At 43.1% G+C, this 25,657-nt stretch overlaps 1 protein-coding gene and 1 long non-coding RNA gene across 9 annotated transcripts in view; one reads left to right on the top strand and one right to left on the bottom strand.

The window, feature by feature from the left end:
* Positions 1–385: 385 nt before the first annotated feature.
* Positions 386–19,932, bottom strand: LOC140626474 (uncharacterized). Of its 3 annotated transcripts, XR_012025651.1 has the most exons (5): positions 19,790–19,932; positions 18,295–18,543; positions 15,388–15,502; positions 2,397–2,635; positions 386–1,723 (listed from the first exon to the last, which is right to left on the bottom strand). It is a non-coding gene; the product is annotated as an uncharacterized lncRNA (long non-coding RNA). The 3 variants fall into 3 exon arrangements; XR_012025652.1 differs by lacking the exons at positions 15,388–15,502; positions 18,295–18,543; positions 19,790–19,932 and adding an exon at positions 3,128–3,284 and having other exon boundaries at positions 392–1,723; XR_012025650.1 differs by lacking the exons at positions 15,388–15,502; positions 18,295–18,543; positions 19,790–19,932 and adding an exon at positions 3,201–3,341 and having other exon boundaries at positions 393–1,723.
* RNF182 (ring finger protein 182) overlaps positions 19,709–25,657 on the top strand; it is a 62,921-nt gene continuing 56,972 nt past the window's right edge. Inside the window, exons 1-2 of one of the 6 annotated variants that reach the window (XM_072814287.1) lie at positions 19,709–19,878; positions 20,623–20,812. The gene's annotated coding sequence lies outside the window, so the exon portion shown is untranslated. Of the gene's footprint in view, positions 19,879–20,139; positions 20,323–20,622; positions 20,813–25,657 lie in introns of those variants that run through there. The other 5 variants (XM_072814290.1, XM_072814288.1, XM_072814289.1 and 2 more) reach the window with 5 other exon arrangements.

The following is a 25,657-nucleotide window of genomic DNA, read 5'->3' as shown; positions in this document are numbered from 1 at the left end:
AAGCACTGGGAAAGTTAGGGGCAGCCGTAGGACTAGAAATCATTTTTTAGAAAAAATGAACCCAACGGTAGAATGAAAGAAAAATGTGAATAAATTTGTATGGCATGCCAGTAAGAAGAATGTTGCTATTTACAATATCCCATCGATAGGAGTGATTGCATTATTTTCCATTATAAATGTAGTAAGTGGTTACTTAGAAAATTGGAAAACATGGAAAGGTATAAGGAAGGAAAATAATCAAGGGGACCACCATCTAAACAATGTTATTCTTAGCTCTGGAAAAATTTCTTTTTGTTATATTTTCCATTCAGAGATCCTACTGCACGCATTTGAATAGACACTTCTGTGTCTTGCCATTTACTCTTCACATTATGATCATTATCATTACCGTCACCCTTAACGTGGGCATTTCATAGTGTTTCATAGTCTTCTTAATCTTCTTATTAAATGGCTGCATAACAGTTTATTGGGAGTGGCCGTTTATTTAACTATTCCTCTGTCAAGCACTTGGGTGTTTCTAGTTTTCTGCTGTCACAATAGAATTATGAATAAAGGCTCTCTATGTTAACAATCAGTGGACTGAAGAATATAAACAATGCAGTGTTTATAGCACACAGTAACTGTTTGAAAGGAGCATATTCCATTTTCATGTAAACTTTCATTTGAAATTTTCAATTTATTAGTGCGAAATGTATTTATTACACCTCATATTTAAAAGGAGATAGAAGTCTTTTTCAATTAAGGAAGCAATATGTGATGATTTTGAATAAGGTTGAAAATCAAATTGCCCCCTCATGTTATTTCCCAGAGAAATTACTGTCTTTATTTTGTATACACTTCCAGATTTTTTGATATGCACATACTGACATTTATTGCTGTAACTACCAACATTAGAAACATGCATAGTGTTTTGCATCTTGCATTTTTTTTCACTTATTTATAGATGTTAAATATCTTGTCACTGGCACATGTAGGCCTCCTTCTTTCTTTTTAATAGCTGCACGGTATGAACACAGCACAATTTCTTTGTGTCATCTCCTTTGATAGACATTTGGGTTGGTTTCAAGTCTTCTCCTCTTACAAATACTGCTGCAGTGAGCGCTCTTGTATATATGGTTTATTTTTAATGAGCATTTACTGCTGTGAAAATGGGACTTTGAAAATAATTGCTGGCAAGATCATTATCTCAGTGCGCTGAGACATGCAATATTTAAACATCATTTAAATTTTAAGGTTTGGATTGAGTCATTTCCATTAAAACCAGGTTAAAATCACAATGATCTTTTTTCTCTTATATAGGAATGAATCCTCTTGCTCCAGATGGGACATAAAGCTCCTTAAATTGAAATTCATTGCACGGGGGCTCTGATGGCCCTTAACAGATGGAAGAACAATCTCATTTGGATGGTTATGTAATTCAGTGATGATCATGGAACCCTTCAGATAGTCTCAGACAGAAGGTGGACAGTAAGGAAGGCAGGTGAAGAAGCTGTGGATTCATTATATTTGCTGCTTTGTGTGTATTTATTTGCTGGTGTCAAGAAGACTGGAATCCGAGATCTGAGCATATGACACGGTTTGGTCTGATGACATACCCTGGGATCTCAGAAATCAAGCATTTGGATACCAGTTGGAATTCCAAAAGTTTCTTGTTAAATAACCGTGGGAGGATCATTCCATCTCTCTGAAGGCCTCATTTTCACAACTGTGCCACAAAAAGGCTCTAATGGGAAAGTATAATAATAATGTTCATTCTTAGATATTTATTGAGCCCTGTGTCCTGAGAACTGTTCCAAGTGCTAAAGATACAGCTGTAAACAAAATAGATGAGAACTGATTCCACTCCCCCCCACCCCACCAGTTGCTACCCTTCCTCAGCTGGAAGTAATCACCTGCTGTACATAGTTGACATATCCCATCAAAATTTAGCTTTTCTGCATTACATCTTAGTAATGCAGGCTACACCATGGCCAACTTATTAGTCACATTAAGTGACCTATCTGAACTTATTCATTCAACAAGCTACGGTTATATTATATTATGCCTGCATTGCTGAAGTTAACACTCAGTTTTTAACACACACTAAAATCCATCCATCTTTCTTTCCCTTTACCTATGATGATACCTGGAATAAGTATCTAGAAAATACATTTTTGTTGACTAAATACAAATATTTATTGCTAAAACTTCAGGCACTAGGAATAGCTTCAGAATATACAAGGACAATATACAATATATAATACCACTGCTGCTTTCAAAGACCTCACATCTAGTTAGGAGAGAAGACTATCAACCAGGAATATGATGAATGCTTTAAGAATTGTGTGCACAGTTTGTCTGCCTCAATCTCTCCAAAAAAAGTTGCCATTTCCTATTTTCCTGTTCTATTCACTTACCTCGGATTTTTTAATTTGTCTAAAATTAGCAGACCAGATAAGTCAAAACAAGTTTTTTTTTTCTTCTGTTTTTTGGTGAATCAGAGATAACAGTTTCCATCTTTTTCAAGGATGTGTTTGGAGGCAGAACTGGTAAATGTTTTATACCTAATTGCAAAGCTGGTATAAATATTTCAGGACACAATTGAGTTTTTCTCATTAAAACTGGTTCTCCTGTCTCCGTATGCAGAAGTTTCTAGCTGTGGAGAGAAAGTACTATTTTAAAATAATTGCAAAGATTCTAATTCCATGGTAACCATGACAAATAGACCTCTGTTATAATAGGTTTTGATGGGCTTATTTTTAGTTAGAACAAAGACAATTTTGGTTATTAAAAAATACCTTAACCTAACTTGATCTCTATTTTTTAACTTGCTCCTACTTAAAGGCTATGGTGGGCCAGACAAATCAGAAATGATTAGTTTTTCAAGTCAATAGCATTATCTGTGAATCACTCGTCTCAGGCAGATTTGAAGGTATTTGTTGCAGGGTTGCTAGAAATCCTAAATCTTTTTTTTCTCATATTTCCACATTTAGGAAAATCAGTGTAAAAGCAAACGACATTCTTTGGTACTCTCCATAGAGTTACATTTGAACGTGCACTAATGGATAGGAGAAATTTTCATTTTCCCTTTGGTCACTTTTCATGTCCTACCCATAGATGGCAGCAAGTGATCACTCTGCTAACCCACCTGGCCCAGCCAGTCCGGGTCAGCCTGTGTTGTAAAACCATGGTAAAAGGGAGGAAAGTGGAAGACAGCATACCACATCCTCGGAGGATGCTTCGTTTAGTTGTCTGAGATATGGCTCTTCTCTTCAGAGCTGGAGAACTTTGCTCTCTTTAGATTCTTCTTCTGAGGCTTGAAAGAACTCTAGCAACATTGAAGGAACAGTCAAGGCCGGGCAGGGAGGGCAAGTAGCCTGGGGCTTCCTGGATCGCTCAGTGTCTTCTGTGGTCTCATTCAACTCAACTCATTCAACTCAAGTGTTGTAAAATGGAAGTTCTTCTGGAAATTCAGTCTTGTCCCTTTGGTCTCTATGGGTCTGCAGTCTCTGTCTCTTTCTTATTTCCCAACCTCCCAGCAAATTGTATTTTGGGGTGCCCCCCCCCCCATGTATACCAGCAACCCCACGAGGCTGGAGAGTCAACCTGCAGGTGATTTTCGACAGAATAATTTAAAATAGGCATAAACTGATTGACGGGTATACATATACTTTTCCTTTTATTTTGTATTTATTATGTGTCTAGCACAAATGCTTTATATACATCTCATTTAATACTCACAAGTACTCCATAAATTAGAGATTATGAATCTCATTTGACCAGTGAGGAAATTAAGTTGTTCACATTTATAAATTCAGTTTAAACTGCTTTCTTTGGCTTGTGTAAGGAGGCTCCTTCTTGAGAAGTGGTAAGACTTTGACCTTCTTAGTCAATATGTATAGATTACTTCCGTGTGTATTATGAAAGATATAAATGTTCCATACTTTTTAATGGTTGGGCTCACACACAGGAAAAAGATGTCAAGGGAGCAGAATTTATAATTATGGTAATTGGAGCCTTTGGAAGACACTGAAATAAGAATTTTTCATAGAAATAAAAGAGGCCTGGGTGGAAAAATAGAAGCTAAACAGGAGCCTGGTGAACTTAAGAGGTACTATCATATTTTTCTAGTTTTCCTTGATTGGTATAACATTAAGAACATGGCCAGTACCCTCATCTTGCAAGGGCCAAGTTGTATGAAGAGGATCTTTTCAAACTCTCATGGGAACCTAGGATCTATATCTGCTCTCAAGGTATCTCTGGTGGTATAAGGTCTCCTGAGGCATCGACACAAGGTATTTTATAAGAATCCATAGCTTACAAATAGGTGCTAAGCACATGCAAAGATGTTTAACATCATTAGATATTAAGAAGATATAAATCAAACCCACAATGAGATACTACTTTATACCCATAAGGATGGCTGGAATCAAAAAGTCAGAAAACCACAAATATTGGTGAGGATATGTAGAAATTCCCTACTACCTGGGAATGAAAAATATGCAGCTGCTTTGGAAAACAGTTTGGTGGTTCCTTGAATAATTAAACATAGAGTCACCATAGATCCTAGCAGTCCTACTCCTAGATTTATCCTCAAGGGAAATGCCAATGTTTGTTCACACAACAACTTGTATATGGATGTTTATAGCAGCATTGTTCATAATAGCTCTAATGTGGAAACAACCCAAATGTCCATCAACTGATGAACAGATATACTTATACCATGGAGTGATATTCAGCAATAATAAGGAATGAAGTACTGATACGTGTCACAACATAGGTACCTCTTGAAAACACTACACCAAGTGAGAGAAGCTAGTCACGAATAAACCACTTATTTTATGATTCCATTTATATGAGATGTCTATAACAGACAAATCTATAGACACAGAAAGTAGATTAGGGGTTGCCTAGGGCTGGAGGTGGAATGAGGGAGGTTGGGAGGCTGATAGCTAAAGAATATGGGGTTTCTTTTGGAGGTCATAAGAATGTTCTAAAACTGATTCTAGTGAAGGTTGCACAACTCTGTAAATATATGGAATTATATGTTTGAAATGGGTGAATTATATCTCAACAAAGCTGTTAAAGAAAAGAATCCAAGGGCACCTGGGTGGCTCAGTGGGTTAAGCATCTGCCTTTGGCTCAGGTCATGATCACAGGGTTCTGGGATAGAGCTTCGGAGTTAGGCTCCCTGCTCAGTGGGGAACCTGTTTCTCCCTCTCCATCTGCCCCTCTCCCTTGCTTATGCCTGGCTCATGCTCTCTCTCTCTCTCTCAAATGAATAAATACAAAATCGTTAAAAAAAAAAAAAAAAGGAATCCATAATCTGCTACAGTTCGTTTTGTAGAATTTATTTGCCAGGTACTCTTCTAAGCACTTTGCATATGTTAATTCTTGTCATCTTCACCACAATCTCATGAAGTAGGTATTTTAATCTTTTCTATTTTACAGTTAGGGGGATTTAACTGTAGACATACAGGGGATGAAGGATCTTGGCCAAGGTCGCCTAGCTTGTGAGAGGCTGCATTAGAATCTCTTGGGTAGAACTAGGAGGGTCCCAAACCTACTCTGAGTCATAGGAATTCTGCTTCTGAGAGAGAAATCTGTGTGTGTGATCACCTAGCTAATCTTTTCCTCATTTTATATAGAGGAAAAAAGGGCACGCTTACAGGGAACTGGCACAGAAGCTCTGTCTACTGCTCCCTATCTGGGACTCTCCATTGCATCATAGCAACCAGGTGCAGCAGGGTTAGCAAGGACACAATCCAAGCCATCGCCGTACATGGGAAGACAGTTTTTTCTAACCTTTATTATTTTTGAATCTGGAAGGAGAGGTAGGTCAGAACGCAGAGCTGGTGGAAGAATGTTACAGAGAAGAAAATGAAGGCGCAGGCAATGAAATTGGTTGGGGATTTGGGAATTTGTGAGAAGTAAAGTGAAATAATATGCAACCGTGCCCACGAAATAGGGCCTGTTTCATTTTTCATTATGTATTACAAGAAGATTTCAAGGGGACTAAATTTGCAGAAAGCTTTTGCCTGAAGTTAGAATGATTCTCATATGAGAAACGATTAGGTACTCCATATTCCATTTCTGCTTCGCTGTTACATCTAGAGAGGCAGTGGGTGGACGGTGGCAGGCAGTGGGGAATAAGGAGAAACCAGAAGGAAACTGCCATTCTATTAAAATGACTTAAAGTCATTGAGTATCAAAGAAAGCCTTTGGTAGTAGCGGATGATCAAATTGCCCATCATTGCTCCTCCTCAGAGCCATCTCGCAGGCATCATCCCCTTGTTTACCTAAGTCAGCCTTCTGGAACAGACTTCCGACAGCTTCTGCGCTCCTCCTGTCTCTTTACGATGTTGGCAGCCAGTTTGGCCCACGGTCTTCAGAGTTTTCCTTGAGCCTGGCACTTCAGTCATCCTTTGGAAATTGCTCAATTGCTCTGTTCATTCCCACTGCTGTCTCTTGAATGGCTCCAAGTAGAGCCCTGCTTCAAAGAGCACTCTGATATTTGTAGTCTCGCACTGGATTGGTAATCTTGCAGGTACCCCTCAGGGGAATTCATATGTCTGTGGGCAAGTGTAGATGGCAATGACATTCACAAGGACATTGTCAGCAAACGTGTGAATGCCAGACGCGAGGGGAAGAACAACCCCTGAAAAAGTAGATAGAGTGAATTTGGGGTGAGAAAGAACAACAATACAAAGGAGGAATGCAAGAGAAGTGTCCTTGTGAAGCAGTGATAAAAGGTGAATGACAGCTGTCCTCTGGCTAGCAGGAAGTGACAAAGGTTGGTGACTCAGTTTGAGTGACAGCTCTGGGTTATGGACAGATTGGTAGGAATTTCCCCAGAAGGCAGGATAAGCCTCTAGGCCCAGCCACTATACATAAGCCACTACTCACTTAGCGATCCACGCGAAAAGAATGAATAGCGAGAGCCTTTCAGCTTAATGGAAGTAAACATAAGATAAACACTTTCAGTAACAGTATGTGAAAATATTCAGGACCATAAAACAATAAATCAGGCAGACTGTCTTGCTTTTATTTTATTTTATTTTTTGACTGTCTAGCTTTTATAGATTCAGCTCTTCTTCATCATCCTTTTCATGATGATGATGATGATGATGATGATGGAAATAATAGCAATAACAGTTATTACCATTATTTGATTGTGTTTGGGTTGATCTCTGTGGAAAGTCCTTCATTCACTCCTATCAGTACTGATTTCCTGCCTATAAAGCACCTTATGCGTATTGAACCAGTCGGAGAGTACGACGCAGCCCTTGACAGGTGCAGTAGGTTGCCGGCCCAACAACCTGCTCGCTGGTCTCATCTGGCCATGTGCCCGCCTCCAGGGCATGATGTCATTGGCCTACACCAAGCATGGCTTTAGAATTTCTCTCCAGCTGTGATTGGCCCGGGCATGAACCTGTGACCCCGATCAGTCCACTAAGACTCAAGCTGCTGAGGAATTCTGGCAAAGGTGTTCTTCCTTGATCAAAGGGAGCAAGAGAAAGTCCTTCTGAGCCATCCCACTTCTTCCTGTTTGGAGGCACTTGAGTGGAGATGTGAAGTTTGCAGCCACGATGACCATTCTGTGACTATAAGAGCTGCCGCTGCCAGCTTCCTAGGAGAGGAGAGCAGAGAGATAACAAGAGCTCATCCTTTGTTGGTGTTATGAGGCTTCTCTTCTTGTGGAATTGTCTTCCTCTAGATGTCTTGTTTTAGGAAATAAACACCTGTTATCTGAACTACTTTTACTTGGTTATTTCCTTCCTTGCCATGGAAAGCATCCTACCAGATACAAGGTGCTATGGTCTGAATGTGTCCCCCTAACATTCATATATTGGAGCCTCATCCCCAGGATGATGGTATTAGGAGGCGGGGCCTTTGGGAGGTGCTGAGGTCATGACAGTGGAACCTTCATGAATGGGATCGATGCTCTTATGAAAGAGACCAAGGAGAGATCCCTTCCCCGTCTGCCATCTGAGGCTGTAGCAAAAAGACCACTGTCTGTGCACTAGCAAGTGAGCCCTCACCAAGATGCATTTGCCAACCCCTCCACCTTGGACTTCCTAGCCTCTAGAACTGTGAGGAAGGGATGTTTATTGTTGGAACCACCCAGTATAAGGTCTTTTTGTTATAGCAGCCCAAATGGATGAAGACACAGGTATTTGAATAATTTAACGGTCTGCTGCCACAAATGTGAAAACAGTCAAGACAACCATCTGGGGTATATGCCATTATTTTGTACCCGTGTCCCCTGAGGCTGAGCTATCTTTCTGCTCCCTGGCATTTCAATCTCTTTAATCATCTGATTCTGTGCGCACACATCCCAGTTTTACAAATAAAGTCCCTGAAGAGAAAACAAAACCAAATTAAAAGTTTGCTTAAACAAATTGATCCTATAAAGTCCTTTCGGAGTAAAAGCTGATGGAACAAATGTGTTTCTAGCGCTAGGGTGTTCAGGGCTGTTAAACAGGGCAAAAGTCCAAGAAAGGAAAAAAACCTCCAACAAAAGAAGCCCATGTGAGTAATTAGGGACACAGGAAAGGAAGCTCAGATTGCAACTCCAAAGCTGTGCTTTGGTGCCAGTGAGAGCGCTGTCAGAGCAACAGGATGAGTTAATTTCCAGGCCACATTTTACAAACTGGCACCTCTTCAGGTTGCCTTCACCCAAAACCCAGAACAATCAAGCACCACCTCCCGTACGTACAGAGCAGAATGACAAAACAAACTCTTCACTGGCATTTGATGGCTAAGCACAATGCCATGGCAATGACCCAAATGCAAGTTCTACCTGGGATGAAATGCTTAACTAATTAATTCAACAAACTCCCAGTGGAGGGCACGATACCATGTCCGGAGGAAAGATGCCGTGCTACGGATGGCATGGGATTCAAAGAGAAGACATCCAGCTTATGTGGCTTGGGAGTTTTTATTCCTGACATATGCAAATACCACTCTAGCACAAAATGTAAGGTAGTAAGTTTTACAAGAGAGATATTAGGTCATGTGCTATGGGAGGTACCAGGTGGGAGAGATTCTATCCCACCAAGAGGGTGGGAGATTGGGGTGCCTGGGTGGCTCAGTCAGTTAAGCATCCAATTCCAGGTTTTGGCTCAGGTCACGATCTCAGGGACCTGGGATCGATTCCCATGTTGGGCTCTCTGCTCGGAGGGGAGTCTGCTTGAAGATTCATTCTCTCCCTCTGACCCTCCCCTCACTCCTGTGCTCTCCCTCTCTCTCAAATAAATAAATAAATAAATAAATCTTAAAAAGAAAAAAAAAAGGGTAGGAGATTGCTTCATGGAGATGGGGGCTGGCATTTCAAGTGAACTTTGAAAGGTGGGTAATCTTAGAACCTGAGCAGAGTCAGAGAAAAGGGCAATCCAGGCAGAATAAACCTGCCATTCCAGAAAAGAAGCTCTATTTTAGTTTAGCTGTGGCAATGAAGGCAATGTAGCAGGCATTACCATGGGAAAAATAAGTTAGTGCCAGCTTATGGAGAGCAAAAGACTTGGAAAGGCTGTTATTCTATAGGCAATGGGGAAATGGGGAGTTACGGAGTGTTGAAGAAGCTCAAGCCAGCAACAACGGGAGAATGAGTAAAGGTTGGGGAGCCTGGGGTCACATGACCCGTTAAGAAGCTATCATGACATTTCACATACAATATAGTAAAGCCCTTACTAGGGTTATGGAAATGAAGGTGAGGAGGGGGGGGGGCGGTTTGAAACTTAAGTATTTTAAAAATTGAGTTGATAGAATGTGGCAAATGGCCAGTACAAACGGCAGATGAAAAAGTTCACCCAAGCTTTCCCCTATAAAGTGAGTTTCTGAAAGGACCGAGTACCCTGCCAACGCACAGGTTTTGTTTTTATTAAAGTCAAACTGTTCTCATGAATGTCTTTCCTGTTAGATGAGTTAACTGAAGCCCCCTGTGATTCCACAGTCTCCAGCAGCCTACACAACAGGCCGCCTTGGAGGATTCCTGGCTCCCTGCCTCTCTCAGGCAAGCTGTCATTGATGAGGCTAACAATCGCGCTGGTCTTGGCGACACTAGATATCCATCCATGGGAACCTGGCCTGGGACCAGCCGGCCTCTTAACTTCCAATACACTTCATTATTAATCCTGGTCAGCTGTAAGGTCCTTTGAAGGCAATCTCATAGAGGACATAAGAGAGCATTTAAAGAAGGGTGTGTGTGTGTTTGTGGTCACCTAGGGGATGAAGTCTCAGCTTCTCGGCTGGAAGGACAAGGGATCTCTAGGACTGTTAATAATATTGAGTTAATACTGCAGGGGGCAGGAAAATCCAGGAGGGGACAGAGTTAGGCTCTGTGAGGTCCTATTCACCAGGAAAGTATTTTTCCAGAGCTTATAGATTTTACTATCCTGGGTTTTAATTTTACTAAAGAGAATGACTTTTCCTTACACTATTCCATCCAATCTGCTCTTTGCTACTACTGTCCCAATATCATTTCCTGCCACGAGCCCATAAACACCCTGAATTCTGGCCACACCGAATCAAGGTCTCCGAACTTGATATGCTAGCTCAGCACCTTAGAGCCTTGCATCTGTTGTTACCTCTACCTGGAATGACCTCCCTTCCTTTGTTGCTTTGAGAGCCAGTGGGAAAATTGCCTCCTTGGTGGCCTGAAGCATGATCTGTGGATTGCCACAGAGTGCTTACCACCTGTGCTGCCACCGACACACTCTCCCTTCTCTGCCCGCTTCAGACTGCTCTTCCCGATGGCTAGGCTGCCCCTGCTTTATCTCTAGGTCTCTGGCCCAGCCCAGAGATTGTACATGGAAGGGAGGCAGCACAAAAGAATAAAATCTTTGAATCGGCCGATGTTCATCAACAGGTAGTACATTAATATCTTAGTGGGTTCTTTTTCTCTTGACTGTTCTAATTTTTTTTAAATCTGTGGCTTTTCTCCTTATTAGAGGTTGACATATCTGGCTCATTCCCCAGCCTTCCTCCAGCCCCTCTGCTGATTTAGATTTCTGCGTGTGTCCTGGTATAGCCCCTTTGTTGGTGAGGAAAAGAAGCCAGTTGAAGAAGATGAAGGAAAAGAAAAGGTTATTATAAGGAGCTGGCTAGGAAACAAACTATGGCTGGCTCCCTGTCAACCAGAACTTGGAACTAGGAAGCCATCTGCTGAGAAACCCTTTACCAGGTGTTTACTGGGTTCCCACCATCAGGTGGAAGGCAAGTCCTGCCGTCTGGGAGCTTGCATTCTAGAGAGTGGGGTGGTGGCCAGTACATAACGTTAACCGGTAACAATTTAGAAGATGGCGTTTGGAAAACAATAAAAGAGGGCCATGTGATAATGAGAAAGTCGGTGCTGTTTTAGATTGGGTGGTTGGGAAAGTTCTCTTTGAGTGGGTGACATTGAATGAGTAGCTGAAAGACACAAGGGAGGTAGATCCCCGGGAAGAGCATTCCAAGTTAGGGAAGAGCAGGGCTGGGGACTCAGATGGGAATGTACTTGTTGGGTTCAAAGAACAGAAGAGAACTTGTGAGACAACCTCATCGGCCTTTTGGGGGCCACAGAACTCTTGTCTCTGCTTCTCTCTTTGCATTCCTTATCTTCCTTTTGTCCCAGGATGGGCAGCACAGTTGACGCTAGTTGTGCAGCATGACATCTCAGCTGTATCCACTTCCACCTGCTTCTGCTTTTTTTTTTTTTTTTTTTTTTGCCAGAAGAGATCATCTAATTGCCGGGGACTTCTCCCTCAACACGGAATCCTTCATGGCAGGCCAGATACCTAGGATGTGTTCTTGGCACTGTCTTCTTCCTGATGCCCTAGAGGAGACCCCTTAAAGGAGACCCCCTTCTCTGTTCTTCCTCCAGAATGCTTCTTGATTTTTTCCTTCTCTCCATTTCGGCTGCCACCACTTGTCTACTCCAACTCACAAGCCTCTCTCGCCTCGTCTACCCTTCTAGTGTATTGTGGGCCTCCCTGCTTTCATCTTGGTCATGGCAAATCCATTCTCCCTAAACTAGAATCATCTTCCAAAAACTGCTGATTGCTAATTGCTCATTTGTGGTGGCAGTGCCTGCGTGAGGCTTTGGGGTGGGTTTTTCAGACTCTCTCCTTGTTGGGCAATTTGATACACCTCTGGGAAATCTGAAGTATGCCCAGTTGGAGGATTTGGTTTTGTGAATGGTCTGGAGGCAGGAGCATTGAGACCCACACCTGTGGCCCAATGATTTGGGAGTCAGCATCAGCTTCGCTCTTCGTGTGGTCTTGATCTTGTGCCCAGTTCTAATAACTGTGCTCTTCCTCTCCCCAGCCTCCCTACATCTATCCTCATTTCCTCGCCCAAGCACTTAGCTGCACTGCCATTATTAGCCATGACTATGATCGTGTTGACTAGAGCTGTTGTTCTGCCCCCTAGAAGAGGAGCTGCATCTGCCCCTGTTGAAATCTTCCCTGTGCTCTGCCTCAGGTTGCCTGACTTTGCCAATGAAAACGCAGGGTGTCTAGTTAAATTTGGATTTCAGAAATGCACAAAGAACACATTTTAGTATCCGTATGTCCCAAATATTGCTCATCTGTATTTTATCTGGCAACTCTAACCTGCCCTTTGCCTAGAGTACACCCTACCCCGCTAAAGAGCTTGTTCAAGATCTCTCTGCCACATCTGGCTACAGTTAACAAGCCTGCATCTGGTTATTTTCGGTTATCTCTGCCAATTTAGCAAAGCAAGGTATGCTCTCAAAGTGATGGTGAGGCATCCGTGGAAATGGCGCCATGCGTCCTTTCTTTGACATGTTGCGTAGCTCAGCCACAAGGAGTCTGTCTGGTCATAACACCCTTGGCTTGCCTTTGATGGGGTCAAATTCCTCATTCATAATGTTCAAAAGATCTAGTCACAAAGAGGGCCTTTAAAATAATTTTACTATTAGAATGATGTGTACGATGCATAGTTTCCCTTTGATACCTCTTCTAGGCTCTCGCTCCAATGGTATTATGGCATTAGAGTCACAGAGAACCTTTGATCAATGAGCTTTACTAAATGATCTAATTCAAACTTATGAAATCCATTACTGGGGACAAGGGCAGGCTTCAATACCCTCATTTTATAGATGAGGAAACTAGAAACAAATCATTTCCATTTTGCTAAGAGCTAATTTGCAGCTGTGTCAGGGATCAATAAGTAAATGAACTATGAATTCAAAACAGATAATATTGGATCTGATTGATATGCTGACACATTTTTTTTTTTTTTTTTGGCACCGAAACAAGATAAGCTGAGTGTGGAGAAGGTCTGATGCCAGAGACTCCTGAAAAGACATGTGAGCCTCTACTTCAGGACTCAAGAAAAGGAAGCAACATCTTTACACCATCTCCATGAATACAGAATTTTTGAACAAAGCTGGGAGTTCACTTATTTCAAACAAAATTTCTTTAAACCAGATCAAAAAGGACAGCAAAAGTTTACTTTAATGTGATTTGATCAATATCAAATTATACTTCTGGCAGAGATATTATGTTGGATCTCTCCATAGGGAGCTCTTGGCAAAGAACTGTGATGTATTCGTGTCTCTAATTTTGTTTACCTGCCATTTTCCCCATTGGCAAATAATCTGTATATATTTTTCAATGAACTTGCACAATAAACGCAAGGGGATAATAATTGATGTCTAAGACAGTGCTTCTCAATCCCATCTCCTTTTGGCTGTGTTCTTTGGAATTCTTAGAGGATGTTTCTTTAATTAGCAACAACTTTCTCATGCTAGTATTACGTCCGTGAGCCCAGTCGTTAAATATATCGCCACTACCAACATTGACAACATTTTTCACAATACCTGGTTAAGTAGCAATGTAATTTCAAAATTCATCTTATCTCTGTGGAATGAATTGCAGGGAGAAGTTAGTCTCCTTCAGTTCTATAAGCAGTTATGGAAGTGTTTGGCACTGATAAGAAGGCTGGATGTCTTTTTATTTCTTTACTTTCTGAAGCCATTAGGGTAGTCTATAATCTTTGGCAACCAACACGTACAGGGACCTCATTTCAAGTTAGGTGAAATGCTTGCGATTTGGCTGCATCTTTTATTTCTCTAAGAGATTCACTATGATGGAGGAATTGACAATGTAAATTGGGCATCTTCCGGAGCCTTTGAAACAAATATGACTTAAAGGCTCCTGTATGGCCACAGGTGTTTTTTTAATTCAAGGCACCAATACACCTTCTTTGAGCAAGGATATTCATACTGCTCAGGAGAAGTGTATAAAGGAGTGCATTTTCCCTCCTTGCAGGGATATTGCAAATATGTCAATATTTGCCTTTTAGAGCAGATTTGTCTGGTGTCCTGGCGGGGCTATTGGAAGAAAGGAATTTGTGAGTTCTGGATTTTTCAGCTTCTATAGACTTGACAGGGTGTTTGTTTTTCTTTTCTTTTCTTTTCTTTTTTTTTTTTTTTAAACTCTCTGAATGGTTAGAGCCAATCAAATTTTAAAACTACTCAAGAAGAAGACTAATTTTAAGGCATAGACAACAGAAGCATTTTTTTCTACGTGTTTTGAATGCATTCATATCACCTCATTAAACAATGTCAGAACAGGCCCAGAAGGCAGGGGCTGAAGAGTAGTGGCTTAATGAGGTTGTAATGAGGACACATTGAAATTTGCTTTTTCTCTCTGCCTATTCCAAAACCCATGGCTTAATGTAATAAAACATGTTTGAGCTCAAGCTCTCAAATAATTTAAAGATATTTCTTAGTGTGTGGTTAAAGAGTCTAGTCATTCTCCTACTAAACACCTACATGACCTTGTACCCAGTGTGTAATGAATATTACTCTTATTATGACTTATAACTGAGAAAGAAGGACTTGGGAAGACAGATGCCAAATTATTAGAACAGGAACATTTTTATACAAATGTTTCATGAGCGATATCTTATTTATTTTACACATCAGGAATTTGATGATCATAAACAGAATATAAACCACTTGAGGATATTTGTTATATTTTGTTAAACCTGGAATTTTTAATATTTATTTAAATGATCATGGAATGCTGATTTGGTCATTGAAATTTCTTGCTTATTTTGCTAACTTAAAATAGATTAAAATATCTCTTTGATTTTGATAGTAATTTTATAACCAGTTCTGGGTTGAGGAGAATTAAATTTTGATGGCTCAGCCACAGTTCCAATCAGCTTATTTAAAGGAAGATGAAAGATTTGTTATAAATATAGACTAACCTGAATTGAAGGTTAATAGACTATGTATATCAGAGCTATAGCATCAGAAAACAGCAGAGGCAAAGTATAAGGAAAAAAACTAAAATTTACTCAGCATTTATATGATCAGGCATTATAATTTAAGTCTTTCATGCACTTATTTATTGCATTCTTATAACAACTCAGTGAGATAAGTACCATTATTACCTCCATGTTACAGATATGGAAACCGAAGACTGGATGTATCAAACTGCTTGCTCATGTCATGTAGCTGATAAACAGCAGAGCTAGGATTCAGGCCCGGGTCATCTAGCTTTACTGTCTGCGGTAAAGTTTTTATAAAATATAAACAAATGAGCTAATGTCAGTATATAATTTTTTTTTCTAATAAGTTGACATTATATAACATAAAATGCTATATTACGTCATATCTATGGGTTGGGAAGCACTAGTGAGGTAATTATATTTTGTTTTAACTGAAAATTAAGAAGAACAGTTAACTTTGGCCTCTTTTTTTTTTTTTTAAGATTTTATCTATTTATTTATGAGAGACACAGAGAGAGAGGCAGAGACATAGGCAGAGGGAGAAGCAGGCTTCCTGCGGGGAGCCTGATGTGGGACTCAAACCCAGGGCCCTGGGATCACGACCTGAGCCAAAGGCAGGCGCTCAAACACTGAGCCACTCAGGTGCCCCAACTTTGGACTTTTTGATGCTATTTTAGCAGAAACAGTCATTCTAAAACAGAACTAGCCAATATGCCACATACTTAATCTTTAACCTTCTAGGAACCATGTTATAGTGAAAAGAAGAAATGTAATAATTTGAATAATAGATTTTATTTAAACCAACATATTAAAATCATTATAATACATACTATAAATACTCTTAATGAGATATTTTGGGGTTATTGTTCCAAATCTGTGAAATCTGGTGTGTATTTTGTGCCTACTGTATATGTCAACTTGGACTTGCCCCATTTTAAGTGCTCAACAGCCTCATGTGGCTTCTAGTGGCCCCTGAATTGGATTATGCAGCTCTGGAAAATCTTTTTAGGAAAGTAAGTTTATCATTTAACAGATTTCAGAAAGGCTGAGAATTAGAAAGGCTAGTCAGGCATCCACAGAAACATTTTTCAGCTTGAGTACCTTCATTTCTGACTTAACTACATTGGATTAATGGCTGCCACATAACCTGTTCAAATGATATATATCCACTGGCAGGTAAGGTGACAAATTTTAGAAGGATGGTTTCCTGACAATTTTGTCATTTTGTCTAAAAGCTAGAATAGAGCAGACCTTAAGATAAAACTAAATCTCCTTGAGGAAAGTGAATGTCTGTCTGTAAGAATAACTCATAGAATAAGGCATAACCAGGTCACTAAGGAATTCACACTTTGGAGGCCCAATATGGGCTTTTTCAAGCTTTTGGCATCTGAGGGCAGGGCTGGCCAACTTAGTAGGCCTTCACTGTTCTGTATTCTGTTCCCAGCCAAGCAGTAATGTTTCCGTCAACAAGCATTTAGTAGGGCTCTTTTTTTAATTCTTCATTGAAAAATTGCTAATACCTGTTCATTGAGAAAAAAAAGAATAAAAACCAAACAGACCAAATAATTCTGAGCTGTATGTAGTAACAAGTAAGAGTTCCTTCAGTTCTTGGGATCCCTGGGTGGCGCAGTGGTTTAGCGCCTGCCTTTGGCCCAGGGCGCGATCCTGGAGACCCGGGATCGAATCCCACGTCAGGCTCCCGGTGCATGGAGCCTGCTTCTCCCTCTGCCTGTGTCTCTGCCTTTCTCTCTCTCTCTCTGTGACTATCATAAATAAATAAAAATTAAAAAAAAAAAAAAAAAAAAAGAGTTCCTTCAGTTCTTACCCCAGTTTCAGGGCTAACCACTGTTAATAATTAGGTATGTATTCTTCTAGATCTTTATCTATATGACCAAGTTTATGTGTCTACCTATTTATCTATCTAGAAAATCTCTTGTGCAGAAATGGATCACCCCATATACATTGTTTTGCAGCCCCTCTTTTTAAAATAAGAAACCAGTATCTTTCTATGTATCATATATATATATATATATATATATATATTTTAAAGATTTTGTTTATTTATTCATGAGACACACACACATACACACACAGAACCAGAGACAGAGGCAGAGGGAGAAGCAGGCTCCCTGCAGGGACCTTGATGCGGAACTCAATCCCAGGACCCTGGGATCACGACCTGAGCCAAAGGCAGTTGCTCAACTACTGACCCACCCAGGCGCCCCTATATTTTATTATTTGTAATGGCTGTGTAGTATTATACGGTATAAATGTGCCAAAGTTGTTTAGCAATGTGACTATTGATGGATATCAATAGCTGCTTCAAATTTCTATTACAAAACTGCTGCATGGCACATCCTTGTCCATCTGTAATTGCACACTTGTGTATTTGTGCACAACAGATTTCTAAGAATTGAGATCGCAGGGTGAAAGGTATGTACATCTTAAAATTTTTTTTCTTAAGGAATTTATTTTTGAGTGAGAGAGAGAGGGAGAGGAGGGCTGTGGGGTGGGGAGGGACAAGCCGACTCCACATTGAGCTCAGAGCCTGTCTTGGGGCTTGATCTTACGACCCTGAGATCACGACCCTAAGATCACAACCTGAGTGGAAACCTAGAGTCCCACGTGCAACCGACTGAGCCACCCTGGCGCCCCTGTGCATTAAATTTTGACAAATACTGCCAAACTGCTTAACAGTCTGTCGGAAAGACCTTGTCTCTTGACTTCATCTGGAAGTACCAATGTTCCTGTTACAGGAAACTGGCCAGCCTTCCTGAGGAGCAAGCTGTTTCTATTCTCCACCATAAAATGGATGTTATATTTTCCTTGATTAATATGTACGGCTTCAGTTGGTAATAACAGTGTTCTGCTTTATGGCTTACAGGTAGCGAACCCAGAAAATGTCAGTTACCGTGGATTTTTTTTTAAGTTATTGACATTCCTTTGGTGATTCACAAATGCCAGAAAATAAATGCCATGCTCCCCAGGGTCTACACGAAGACACTGTGGGTTCTGGATTCTGTAGCTCATCTTTCAAGAAGACCTAGGATGGGGTGATGACTCACTCACCCCACGGTAGCTGTTCTGTAGCTCTGTCCTTTAGAGGCAGCTTGACGGTGGGTCTGCTAGTATTTTTCCTCCCTCTCCAAGAATTTCCTTAAGAAGGGACGCCTAGCCATGTGCCAAGGTCAGCCTCGCCACTCTCTTCTGGGAAGGGCCGTGCACGGTCTGGGTCTGTAGCGCCTGGCAGGCTGCTGGCACAGAGTAGGCTCACGGGAGATGCGCAGCAGCGGCAGCCGCTGGGATTCACAACGCAGCCTGAAAGTTGAGTTTTGCCTTGTAGGGTTGCAAGTGCATCCTGTTGTTTATCATAAGAACACAAAGACCCCCTCCTCCACCCTCCCCCAAGTCTCTCCTACTGGTGCCCCACGTGGGACCAGGGTGTGATTTGGCGGGAGGGAAAGCAGACCCAGGTGGAGCAACGCTGGGGAGAGGAGGAGGAGGAGGAGGAGCAGGAGGAAGAGGAGGAGGAGGAGGAGGGGAGGAGGAGGAGGAGAGGAGGAGGGCCAGGAGGAAGAGGAGGAGGAGGAGGAGGGCCAGGAGGAAGAGGAGGAAGAGGAGGAGGAGGAGGAAGAGGAGGAGGAGGGCCAGGAGGAAGAGGAGGAGGAGGGCCAGGAGGAAGAGGAGGAGGAGGGGGAGGAGGAGGGACAGGAGGAAGAGGAAGAAGAGGAGGAGAGGAGGAGGAGGAGGAGGGCCAGGAGGAAGAGGAGGAGGAGGAGGAGGGGGGAGGAGGAGGAGGGGGAGGGCCGGGAGGAGGAGGAGGGGGAGGGCCAGGAGGAGGAGGAGGTGGAGGAGGGGAGGAGGAGCAGGTGGAGGAGGAGGGCCAGGAGGAGGGGGAGGGGGAGGAGGAGGGGAGGAGGAGCAGGAGGAGGAGGAGGGCCAGGAGGAAGAGGAAGAAGAGGAGGGGAGGAGGAGGAGGAGGAGGAGGAGGGTCAGGAGGAAGAGGAGGAGGAGGAGGAGGGGAGGAGGAGGAGGAGGAGGAGGAGGGGGAGGGCCAGGAGGAGGAGGAGGAGGAGGAGGTGGAGGAGGGCCAGGAGGGGGAGGGCCAGGAGGAGGAGGAGCAGGAGGAGGAGGAGGGCCAGGAGGAGGGGGAGCAGGAGGAGGAGGAGGGCCAGGAGGAGGAGGAGGAGGTGGAGGAGGAGGGCCAGGAGGAAGAGGAGGAAGAGGAAGAGGAGGAGGAGGGGGAGGATGAGGGCCAGGAGGAAGAGGAAGAAGAGGAGGGGAGGAGGAGGAGGAGGAGGAGGGCCAGGAGGAAGAGGAGGAGGAGGAGGAGGGGAGGAGGAGCAGGAGGAGGAGGAGGAGGGGGAGGGCCAGGAGGAGGAGGAGGAGGAGGAGGTGGAGGAGGGCCAGGAGGGGGAGGGCCAGGAGGAGGAGGAGCAGGAGGAGGAGGAGGGCCAGGAGGAGGAGGAGCAGGAGGAGGAGGAGGGCCAGGAGGAGGGGGAGGTATGGTGTCCCTTGGCAGCTCCGTGCGCGCTGCGGCAGTGGCCACAGGAGCATGGGGTACCAGTTGCTCAACACTTTATCAGTTTGCACTGCTCTTTCTTCTCTCTCCGGTGAATTTCCATTTTGAGGGAAGAGCTCCGTAGAGGAAAGGTGTGGTGGGGGGTGGGGGTGCCGGAAGGTCCAGGGCGGGGCGGGGGTGCCGGCCGGGGTGGAACTAGGAACTGGCCCCGGCTCGCGGCCCGGCCGCTGCCCCCTGCTGGGGCGAGCCCGACGCGCGGTGCGGAGCGGGCGAGGGGGCGTGTGTGCGGCCGCTCCTGGGGGGGCTGGTCCCCTCGGAGCCCGGGACTGCCGTGGCGGCCCCGCGCGCCCGGGCCCCTGCGCACCCGGGAGTGGGGGTCCCCGCCCCCCGCCCGCCGGGCCCCCGGCGGTTGCCATGGTGACGCAGGGTCGGCGGCTCGGCGCAGTGGAAACAAAGCGGCCCGCCCGCTCCCGGCCGAGCTCCTCCTCCGCGGCGCCTCCCTCCCTCGCTCGCTCCCTCGCTCGGTCCCTCCGGGTCCCGCCGCCGCCGCCGCCGCCGCCGCCGCCGCGGGCCAGGTAAGGCGAGCGCGCCTGCGGCCGGGGAGGGCTGGGGGCCGCGCCCCCGACGCCCCGGGGCCTCCCCGCGCCTCCCGCTCCCCGACGGCCGCCGAGCATCCCGGGCGCTGCGCGGGGCCCGGGGCTCCCTCCGCCCGGCCGGCCGCGGGGACTGTGCCCCCGGGGACCGCGGCGTTTGCCGCCCTTCGGACGCGCCTGCCTCCCCGCTGGTCCTGTTTGAGGACGGGGCGGGAGGGGGAGGCTCGCAGGGCCAAGAAGCCACACATTTCTTTTTTTTCTTTTTTTTTTTTTTTTTTGCAGTTTCTGGAAAGTGAGCCCATACTTCGGTGCCCACGACCCGAAGCCTTCGGGTGCTCCCGAAGTTCACTTGGATTTCGAGCACGGCCACCTTTGTGGAAGGTGCAGTTACACCTGTAAGGGGACGGGGAGGGGAGCCGCGTTTCCCACCCAGGCAACGAGCCGAGTCGGTGCAGCCGCAGGACCGTGGGGGGTAGGTGCTCGGCGCGCGTGTCCTTGCTGCCGCTTGCTTCTGGGAGGTATTTGCTCGTGCTTTAAGGAGCTGCAGCATGCCCGGCGTTGTTGTGTGTGAGGACGTGGTCCAGAGCCCCTCTGGAGGCAGGTAGCCGGGCGGTGTTTGCACCTGTGTTCGGATGCTGTTGCCAAGGGCGTGTGGGCCCTGGGTGGGGATGTGCTCAAGTTGGGGTCCATCGCTCCTTTTCTCAACGGGCCCCACGCCTTGCTCTCCTTTCGTGATACTTAGTTTGTTGCAGACACAAAGAATGAATTAAAGATAGCGATTGTCGAGACTCTCTTACTACTTAGATATACCATCTTGGGTGTGATAATGTGAAAGACGGCAGTATTCACTTTCAGAAGCAGAGGTTTATCAATCCGGAAGGAAATAGTACATCAGTGTTACTTTAATTGGGGAGAGAGGTCGGTTGGTAACTGGAAAATGATTCCACTAATTGTATTCTCGATTTAGTAAAATAATACGCAAGTTGGAATAGGTCAGTCAGACAACATTACATGGAATGCAAGAAATGATGTTTGCTAAAAGGTAGTTCGTGGAAAAAAAAAAAAAGCCAATGGCACGGATCATTTTGAATTGGAGTTAAGTTGATTAGAATTATGGCTATTAAAGCTACTTAAGGTGCCAGGCATGAAGTGATTATCTAATATACCTCCTCTCTCTTTTGGGATTTCAACACCTGTTAGCCGGCTGATTACTAGGTTTCTAAGTCAGTTTGTATTTGCCGGCAATTTTAAGTAATGCTACTTCATGAGAAGATTGTACTGAGAACCAAAGGATTAAGTTGCAACAACATTTTGCGGATTATTTCACAATTGGGTTTGTTTCTAAACTGATTTTACCTGTACAGCCATTCACAGATGCTCTGTTAAATACTCTTTGATGGTGGTAATGAATGGTACATTGATTAAAATGTAGTAGATCTGCTTTGAGAAGGTAACCAGGAGAGAAAATAAATATTTTCTCATTTAAGCATGAAAGGCAATCAGAATATTGAAGCCTAGGCATACTAAATAGGCACAGAATGTAGTTTCATGTCTTGTAGTAGAAATAATTATTTTTGTGCTCGGAGGTATCAAGAATACAGCTTTATTCAAATATTTGTTAGCAAATCCAGTATTAGGTGCAAGGACTCTGGACCTGCTCTTCAGCCAGATGGAACCCTCCCTATGGGTTCTAGCCCAAACATTTACATTGTGGAATTTTGTATTTCTGAAGAGTGGAGTTGTCCAGTGTTAATTCAGCACGATAAGGACTCATGTGTTGCCTTTGCTAAAGGCACAACGTTCAATAGAGTGTGGCATTTTTAAAGCTGTCTCTTTTTCTGCCAAGAAATAAAGTCAGTAAACATCAGGAATACACAGTCATGGACTGCAGGCATCGGTTTGTAGTGATTTATTTACACAAGCTCTCAAGCATGAAATGGAGCTTTTATCAGTGCAGTAAAGAACAATCATTTGGCATGTTCATATATGTTGCTGGCTTTTGGAGGTATGTGCATACCAAGATAATAAAAGAAAAAAAAATAACTCATTTCCCCAGTATCTTAGGAAGTGCAAAGGAAGAGTGTGCTTTATGGCCTTGATTTTGATTAGCCACCTGGTGGAAGTAGAGACCAGCACAGCACATCCTCAGGTGTAAAAAATCCTAAATTGTCACTCTCGATTTTTCACAGTAGTGTGAGTCTTCTGCAATTCTAGGCTTAAAACTCTTAATTTTATAAGGGAACACTGGTCCTAGTTTTGGGGATAAATTGTAAAAAATGGTCTGATAATTGTAATCACAGCCATTATTGTCCCTGGAAAATTCTGCAACTTCACGTAATCAAGCCGGTCCACGATTGTGAAACAAGCCACGAAAGGTTCTCGGTTAAGTTAGGATTAACATTTATATTTGTGCCATTGAAAGTCGGTTGTTTTGTAACCATCTGAGCCTGCCTGGCAGCATAAGGCCACTGAAGCCTTTATTGGTGGTTTCTGGGTCAGCGTTCTCTTGCAGTTTCTAGTTGCCCTGTGCTAACATGCTGCCTGGTTGGTAATTTGGCATCGAGTACAATGTGTTGTGGCATTTATAAAAGTACATTTGTGAAGGATGATAGTTTTTTTTTTTAATGATTTCTCCATTTTCAAAACATGTAGGCTCAAATTTGTGGCTAGGGAGAGAGTAATATGGCCCCTGAGACCTCGAGGAAAAATGGCATAAATAGAAGGTTAAGTGACCTGCTGTGCAGGGTGGGTGGCTGTTGATCATAATGATGGCGCTGACACAAGGCATAGGAGAGAGCATGGCACTGGTCACAGGAAGTGGTTTTCTTGTGACATGGATTATTAATAGTGACTGATGGAGATTGAGAAATGTTTGGGCATATGTTTCATTTTTTGTGCTCCCAGTGAATATGAAGATAAGATGTCTTCACCATTTTATAAATCACAAGTGGTTGGGGAAAATATGTACATTTATACTGTCTGGCACTTGATGGGAGTGTTATAAATACAATTCAAAGTTAATGATTGATTTCCTTACCTGTCAGTTATTGGTAACGATTCAGTTTTGGATATCAGGCAACAAATGTGTATCAGGTGTTTCCTTCTGTATATTCTGTATTGCTTGATCAAAGTCTCATCTGAGATCTTAGGGTGAGGAATTATTTGTTTCCAACTATCATGATTATTTCTCTTATCTATAAATCGTTATATGTGAAATCCAAGTATTCTCCATTGGCCTGGTTTTTAGCCTTCTCTTTTCTTATGGGGAAAGTTAATTCCTTAATCTTCTTAAATAATTTTATATCCCCAGGGCTTTAAAAAAATATGATTTGGTTAATTTGTTATTCAACCAGAAGAATATCTGAAACTTTGTTTATAGTGGTGTGCATTAAAAAAAAAATAGCGCATGTTATAATCTCACATTTTGGACGTTTACAGAGTTGTAAGGTGATTAGGAAAATTTCGGATCCTGTAGGGTGATGAATTGTACAAGTGTCTTACATTAGATCCCCTGCTTCTCTACCTTGTAATAAGTTGAAGTGAAAACCAAAGAACCATGAGGTGGAGTCTTCAGTGAGTTAAAAGATGTTAAAAAGGGAGTTTAGTACATGCTGAAAGGCTGTAGGGCTACATGGTCCCAAGGATAGGAAGGAAAAAGACTCTGATGACCTTAATAATGTCTTAATCACTTTATGGTCCAAACTCCGGAAGCGGTCACCAGAGGGCTGTTTCCATGCTTTTCAGAGGGCTGTTCCTGGTCACTTACCCCCACTTTTTCTCCTGACTAACCTAAAAATGACTCCCTTGAACTGTGGCTAAGTGCACTCTGAATATTATAAACCACAAATTAAGGTATGAGCGCAAAGGTTTGCTTGCTGCCTGGGTGTATTACGTAATCTAATTGGTCAGGGTAGACCAGTTAGATAATCAAGACAGTAATGGAACTAATATATTGGTTGTATTTACATGAAAAACTGTGTTTCTAAGGATCAGTCCTCCTTCCCTTTCTTTTATTTTTCATGAGAGACACACAGAGAGAGGCAGAGACATAGGCAGAGGGAGAAGCAGGCACCCCACGGGGAGCCCCATGTGGGACTCAACCCCAGGCCCCCGGGATCATGACCTGAGCCAAAGGCAGGTGCTCCACCACTGAGCCACCCAGGTGCCCCGAACCTTCGTCCCTTTCTTATAACCATTGTCATTGAATGGAGATGTAGCATTTTACACAATTTCATCGCCCTGTGACATGTCAGGCATAATTATATTGAAGAACAGATGCTTACTCAAACTCTTGAATTGTAAATCTACAATAAAAGGTTTGTGTGTGTTCTTCTCTGGCATTTCCTCTTGTTACATATGGTTTCTTCAGACCTTGTGTAGTATGATTGCAGTTTTATCTTTTTTTTTGTCAATCAATCAAACCCTCTCTAGTGCTTCGTACGAGCCAGTTTTGTTCTATGCATGGCACAACTAGTAGCTTATTTAAACCTCCCGGGAACCGTATGGGGTGGGTACTTTGGTGAGCTCCAATTGCAGATGGAGAAAACTGGTGTGATCGTTCTCTGTTGTATTGACCTAAAGGTCTACAAAACATACCAGGATCCTAGTGTTTTTTATGTGAAGGAATGCAGGAAGCTTTGCTTTTTTTCATGTCACTGATGTGTATGTGTGTATGTTTGTTGAAAGTGTGGAAATAATGGCACTCATTGTTAATGGCATGTGGGCTTTTTTTTCTCATTTTAATGATAAGAAACAAAGCCCAAAATCATAAAACAAGCATTTCTTCATAGCATATTGTGACATGCACCAGTGTTCTTTTCTGTATATAGAGACTAGGGAGTGCCTGACTGGCTCAGTTGGTAGGGCATGTGATTCTTGATCTCGGAGTTGTGAGTTCTGGCCCCATATTGGGTGGAGAGATGACTTAAAAATAAATCTTAAAAAAAAAAACAAGAACTAGAACAGATTGATTTACAAAAAAAGCTACTTTCTGAAGATATTTGTCCTTTCACTTATTATTTGTATTCAATATTAAAAAGAATACATCTTTTTGATGGTGTTAGCTTGCTATATACATGTAAATATGTCTTTTGAATGTTTGTCTATTTTGCATTGCCTTTTGTGGGCTATCCTTAATCTGGGCTCACCTGTCCTTAGCTAACTTCTTGCCCTAAGGGCTAAATGATACTCCTTTTTTTAAACTCTCTTCCAAGAGAATTTTGTGTATGCTTTTAAAAAAACCAATTTGGCATGTTGTGTTGAAAAAAAAACATATCTGTTTTCTTGTGCTAGACTGTAAGCTTCTGAATAACAAGAG

Source organism: Canis lupus, chromosome 37 (assembly GCF_048164855.1).
Source record: "Canis lupus baileyi chromosome 37, mCanLup2.hap1, whole genome shotgun sequence".
Taxonomy (NCBI): Eukaryota; Metazoa; Chordata; class Mammalia; order Carnivora; family Canidae; genus Canis; species Canis lupus.
The sequence above is the reverse complement of the archived record's forward strand: the minus strand, read 5'-3'. Positions and strand labels throughout refer to the sequence as shown.